The following is a 6,951-nucleotide window of genomic DNA, read 5'->3' as shown; positions in this document are numbered from 1 at the left end:
GCAGAAATTTTTATTTCTACATTCATTTCTCAAAGAATATACTCAATGGTGGGAGTCAGCTGGTTCGCACCAGTTCAGCAGATACTTAACTTTTTGTTTAGTTCTGTGAACTGGTTGTTAAAATGGCATTTGTAATCAGGGTTCTTTCTAAGGTGGGCACCTGGGCAGCCACCCAATGTGGAAATCACAAATTTACATTCCTTACTCTTTTTTAATGTTTATCTGTGCAACAGTGTATTCTAAGTACCCCTAATAATGTTCATTCCATCCATAAGTAAAGGAGCGTGATCCTACTTCTACAGTGAAAAGATTCTTAAGGATAAATCACACAGCCGCTGATGCTCGCGTGAAAGTAAAGAAAATTGCAAGTGAGGACGCCAGCCAAGAAGCAATATGGAAATATCATAAATAACAGTTTTACTATTTTTTGTCAGAAATTATTTAATATTTTTATTAATATTTTAAAAGTCATAATCTAGTTTTGTGTACCTCTTTTATTGTTCTTATTTGAATATTAAATGCATGAGATAATAAACTACTCTTTGGTATATAGGTTTTTTATACTTAAAATGGTCATTAATTAGGGCAGAGAACCAGTTGTTAAATTATTTGAATCCCACCACTGAATGTACTAAAGAATTAATAGGCTCTGTTGTGAAACCATCTCAGGAGGCAAATGTAGCCCAAGGCTGCCTGTCAGCCGAGACTCCTCGAGCAGCCACCAGGGGCGCAGGGCACAGCCCCGCAGGGCAGCGTTTCCTCAGAACACAATGCCACCCCTGACACGGGATCACAAGGTGATCACATCTGAATTCATGTTCCCGCGTCTACTGCTCACTCACCTCCTGTTACCTTAAACAAAATCACAGTTTTTGAAAATCTTTATTTCAAGATCCCCTCACCCCCTTGTGCTGTCTGTTGTCTGTCTCCACATGCACATGCGCACACACACACAGATACACACACTATTTTAAACTAAGTCAGGGAGCATGCCTCCTTATCACACCTGGCCTTGCATTTCGACCATAGCATCACATTTTTTACATTTTTGAATGAATTTTAATAGGTTTCTCTAATACAAAAGCACTTTTGTCTGTCCATTCATTCAACTAAATTGTATGTATTGAGTATTTCTTACATATATGTGTGTGCATTTTCATAAATATGCATGTGCACACATGGTCCTATGGCACAGTTTACTGATATACATGTGTGTGCATTTTTGTAAACGTGTGTGTATACACATGTATGATGACATAAGAAGAAGTCTGGTGGAGGAAGAAGGTTTGGGGGAATATTCCTCCTCCTATGAGGCAGGCATAGAGGGTTCCGGGCCTTCTATACAATGCCTGAGGCTCTGAAGCCCTCTTCCATCATGAGGAGAAACCAAGTAAATGGCGATGCATGGATTCAGAGTAGACATGGTTAAGCCACAAAACCAGCACCAGAAATGGCCCTACTGCTTCCTGACATGTAAGAGTGAAGCCCTGTTTCTGTTTTGTTATCTTATTTTTATTCATTTTAATGCAGTGACATTGATAAATCAGAGTACAAAAGTACATATGTTCAGAGAAAACATCTCCAGATTATTTTGATCTTTGACTATGCTGCATACCCCTCATTCAAAGTCAAATCGTCCTCCGTCACCTTCTATTTGGTTTTCTTTGTGCCCCTACCCTCATCCACCCCCTCCCTCTCCTTCCTTGCCCTTTCCCCACCCCTCCACCCCACTCTCTGTTACCATCACATTCTTGTCCATGTCTCTGAGTCTCATTTTTATGTCCCATCTATGCATGGGTTCATATAGTTCTTAGTTTTTTCTGATTTACTTATTTCATCTGTATAATGTTATCAAGGTCCATCCATGTTATTGTAAATAATCCAATGTCATCATTTCTTATGGCTCAGTAGTATTCCATAGTATATATGTACCAAAGCTTTTTAATCCACTCGTCTTCTGACGGACTCTTGGGCTGTGTCCAGATCTTCGCTATTGTGAACAATGCTGCTATAAACATGGGGGTACATTTCTCCTTCTGGAACCATTCTATGGTGTCTTTGGGGTATATTCCTAAAAGTGGGATGGCTGGGTCAAAAGGCTATTCGATTTTCAATTTTTTGAGGAATCTCCATACTGTTTTCCACAGAGGCTGCACCAGTCTGCATTCCCACCAGCAGTGTAGGAGGGTTCCCTTTTCTCCACATCCTCGCCAGCACTTATTCTGTGTTGTTTTGTTGATGAGCTCCATTCTGACAGGTGTGAGGTGATATCTCATTGTGGTTTTAATTTGTATTTCTCTAATGATTAGTGATGTTGAGCATTTTTTCATATGCCTATTTGCCATCTGTATATCCTCTTTGGATAAGTGTCTATTCATTTCTTTTGCCCATGTTTTGATTGGATTGTTTGTCTTTCTGGTGTTGAGATTTACAAGTTCTTTATAAATTTTGGTTATTAACTCCTTATCAGACATACTGTCAAATATGTTCTCCCATTGTGTAGTTTGTCTTTTTATTCTGTTCTTATTGCCTTTGGCTGTGCAAAAGGTTTTTAGTTTGATATAGTCCCATTTGTTTATCCTGTCTTTTATTTCCCTTGCCTGTGGAGATAAATCAGCAAATATATCCCTGCGAGAGATGTCGGAGAGCTTACTGCCTATGTTTTCTTCTAAGATGCTTATGATTTCATGCCTTACATTTAAGTCTTTTATCCATTTTGAGTTTATTTTTGTGAATGGTATAAGTTGGTGGCATAGTTTCATTTTTCTGCAGGTTGCTGTCCAATTTTCCCAACACCATTTGTTGAAGAGGCTGTCTTTACTCCATTGTATGCCCTTACCTCCTTTGTCAAATATCAGTTGTCCTTTAAAGTGTGGGTTTATTTCTGGGTTCTCCATTCTGTTCCATTGATCTATGTGCCTGTTCTTATGCCAGTACCAGGCTGTTTTGAGTACGATGGCCTTGTAGTATAGCTTGATATCAGAAAGTGTGATACCTCCCCCTTTATTCTTCTTTTTTAAGATTGCTGAGGCTATTCGTGTTCTCTTTTGGTTCCATATAAATTTTTGGAATATATGATCTATATCTTTAAAGTATGTCATTGGTATTTTAATTGGTATTGCATTGAATTTATAAATTACTTTGGATAATATAGACATTTTAATGATGTTTATTCTTCCTAACCATGAGCATGGTATATGCTTCCACTTGTTTGTATCTTTCTTGATTTCTTTTATCAATGTTTTATAATTTTCTGAGTACAAGTCTTTAGTCTCCTTGGTTAAATATACTCCTAGGTACTTTATTTTTTTGGTTGTAATAGTGAAGGGGATTGTTTCCTTAATTTCTCTATCTGACTGTTCATTGTTGGTGTATAAAAATGCCTCTGATTTCTGAGTATTAATTTTATATCCGGCCACCTTGCTGAATTCATTTATCAGGTCCAGTAGTTTTTTGACTGAGACTTTAGGATTTTCTATATACAATATCATATCATCTGCAAATAATGATAGCTTTACTTCTTATTTTCCAACTTGAATGTCTTTTATTTCTTCTTCTTGTCTGATTGCTGTGGCTAGGACTTCCAGGACTATGTTGAATAAGGGTGGTGAAAAGGGGCATCCCTGCCTTGTTCCTGATCTTCCTTTTAATTTTTGCCCAATGAGTATGATGTTGGCTGTGGGTTTGTCATAGATGGCTTTTATCATGTTGAGGTATGTTCCCTGTATTCCCACTTTGCTGAGAGTTTTGATCATGATTGGGTGCTGGATTTTATCAAGTGCTTTTTCTGCATCTATTGAAATTATCATGTGGTTTTTCTCCTTCCTTTTGTTTATGTGATGAATAACATTGATAGATTTGTGAATATTGTACCAGCCTTGCCTCCCCAGAATAAATCCCACTTGATCATGGTGTATGATTTTTTCCATATATTGTTGGATCTGGTTTGCTAATATTTTGTTGAGGATTTTAGCATCTATATTCATCAGGAATATTGGCCTATAATTTTCTTTCTTTGTGTTGTCTTTGCCTGGTTTTGGAATCAGAATTATGCTCACCTCATGAAAGGAGCTTGGAAGTCTGCCTTTCTCTCGAATTTTTTGAAATAGCTTGAGAAGGATAGGAGTTAGTACTTCTTTAATATTTGGTAGAATTCACTTGTGAAGCCATCTGGCCCAGGACTTTCTTTGTTGGGAGTTTTTTGATAACTGTTTCGATCTCATTTGTTGTAATCGGTCTGTTTATGTTTTCTGATTCTTCCAGATTGATTTTTGGAAGATTGTATGTTTCAAGGAATTTGTCCATTTCATCTAGGTTATCTAGTTTTTTGGCATACAGTTCTTCATAGTATTTTCTTACAATCCTTTGTATTTCTGTTGTGTCAGTTGTTATTTCTCCCCTCTCATTTCTAAATTAATTTATTTGAGTCCTCTCTCTCTTTTTCTTGGTGAATCTAGTTAAAGGTTCATCAATCTTGTTTACCTTTTCAAAAAACCAGCTCCTAGTTTCATTGATCCTCTGTATTGTTTCTTTTTTTTTTTTTTTTTTTTTTGGATCAAAGCATTTTATTGAGGGCCTCCGGGAGAGGGTGGAAAGGTTGGAAAGACCACGACATCCGACGTCCTCGACCCGGCCGTGATCTCCGCATCCTCCCAGCCGCCGAAAAGCTGTATTGTTTCTTTAGTCTCTGTCTCTATGTCATTTATTTCTGCTATGATCTTTATTATTTCCTTCCTTCTACTACATTTGGGCTTTACTTGCTGTTCTTTTTCTAGTTCTTTTAGATGCAGGGTTAAGTTGTTTATTTGAGCTTTTTCTAGCTTCTTAAAGTGTGCCGGTAGTGCTATGAACTTCCCTCTCAGTACTGCTTTTGCTGTGTCCCATAAATTTTGAGATGTTGTATGCTCATTATCATTCGTTTCTAGGAATTTTTTTATTTCTTCTTTGATCTGATTCTTAATCCATTCATTATTTAACAATCTGCTATTTACTTTCCATGTGTTTGAGAATTTTTGAGCTTTTCTGTTGTGGTTGATTTCTAGTTTCATGCCATTGTGATATGATTTCAATCTTCTTAAATTTGTTGAGACCACTCTTGTGCCCTACCATGTGGTCTATCCTAGAGAATGTACCATGAGCACTTGAAAAGAATGTATATTCTGCTGCTTTAGGGTGAAAGGTTCTGTAGATATCTATTAAATCAAGTTGATCTAGTGTGTCCTTTAAGTCTGCTGTTTCTTTGTTAATTTTCTTTCTTGAGGATCTATCTAGTGATGTTAGTGGGGTATTAAAATCCCCTACTATTATAGTGTTGCTGTTGATCTCGCTCTTTATATCCATCAAAGTCTGCTTTATATATTTAGGTGCTCCTATATTAGGTGCGTAGATATTTATAATAGTTATATCTTCCTGTTGGATTGCTCCCTTTATCATTATGTAGTGGCCTTCTTTATCTCTTACTATATTCTTTGTTTTAAAGTCCATTTTGTCTGATATAAGTATTGCTACCCCAGCTTTTTTTTCATGTCCATTTGCATGAAATGTTTTTTTCCATCCTTTACCTTCAACCTATGGGCATCTTTTGTTTTAAGGTAGACAGCATATGTACGGGTCCTGTTTTCTTACTTATGCAGCTACCCTATGTCTTTTGATTGGATCATTTAATCCATTTACATTTAAGGTTATTATTGATATGTAGTTGTTTATTGCCATTTTATTCTTTAAAGCTGTATTTCTCTTTTGCTATATTCTTTTCCCACTTTGATCTGTTTACAAAAGGCCCCTTAACATTTTCTGCAGCATTGGTTTGGTTGTAATGAATTCCTTGAGGTTTTTTTGTCTGGGAAACTTTTTCTTTCTCCTCCAATTTTAAATGATAGACTTGCTGGATAAAGTAGTCTTGGTTGTAGGTTCTTGTTCTGCATTACTTTGAATATTTCTTGCCATTCCCTTCTGGCCTCAAGTGTCTCTGTTGAGAAGTCTGATGTCATCCTTATGGGGGCTCCTTTGTAGGTGATAGCCTTTTTTTCTCTAGATGCTTTTAATATTTTCTTTTTATCATTTAGCTTTGATATTTTAATTATGATGTGTCTTGGTGTAGGTTTCTTTGGGTTTCTTTTTAGTGGAGTTCTCTGTGCTTCTTGAATTTGTGAGAGTTTCTCCTGTATTAATTTAGGGAAGTTTTCAGCTATGATATGATTGAACAAAGCCTCTATCCCTTGTTCTTTCTCTTCTTCTTTTTCAGGAACCCCTATGATGCAGATGTTATTTCTCTTCATGTTGTCACAGAGCTCTCTAGGAGTTTCCTCAGACTTTTTGAATCTCTTTTCTTTTTTCTTCTCTGCTTTCATTCCTTCATTCCAGTTGTCCTCCAACTCGCTGATTCTATCCTCAGCTCTATCCATCCTGTTTTTAATTTCTTCCATTGTGGTCTTCATTTCTAATATTGTATTTGTCATCTCCGACTGATGCGTTTTTAATATTTCAATATCCTTTTTTATACTTGCTATTTCTTTATTTAGATGTTCGTGATGACCATCCATTGTTGTTCTAAGATCCCTAAGCATCCTTACAATCATTACTTTAAACTCCGCATCTGGAAGTTTGATTATTTCCATATCACTCAGTTCATCTCCTGAAGGTTTCTCTTGTGGTTTCATTTGAATTGCACTTCTTTGTCTTTTCATTGTGTCTGGGTGTTTGGGTGTTTTCTTTATAGAGCTGGTTGAGTCTAGGCTTGGTGTTGTCTGCCTTCAGTTTTTACTTGTGTTGTTTCTAGGTCTTCTTGGGTTGGCATCAGCTATTATTTGTAATCCACTTTAGGATTTGGGCCACTTTGAAGTCTTGATTTGTTTGTTTTCTTAACAGGTAATTATTTTGTTTGCTGATCTCAGCAGGGGGCTTATTTGAAACTGTATCCAGGAATGCCATGGATGTGACCTGAGGCTCTGA

The sequence above is a fragment of the Saccopteryx leptura genome, chromosome 3, assembly GCF_036850995.1.
Source record: "Saccopteryx leptura isolate mSacLep1 chromosome 3, mSacLep1_pri_phased_curated, whole genome shotgun sequence".
Taxonomy (NCBI): Eukaryota; Metazoa; Chordata; class Mammalia; order Chiroptera; family Emballonuridae; genus Saccopteryx; species Saccopteryx leptura.
The sequence above is the reverse complement of the archived record's forward strand: the minus strand, read 5'-3'. Positions refer to the sequence as shown.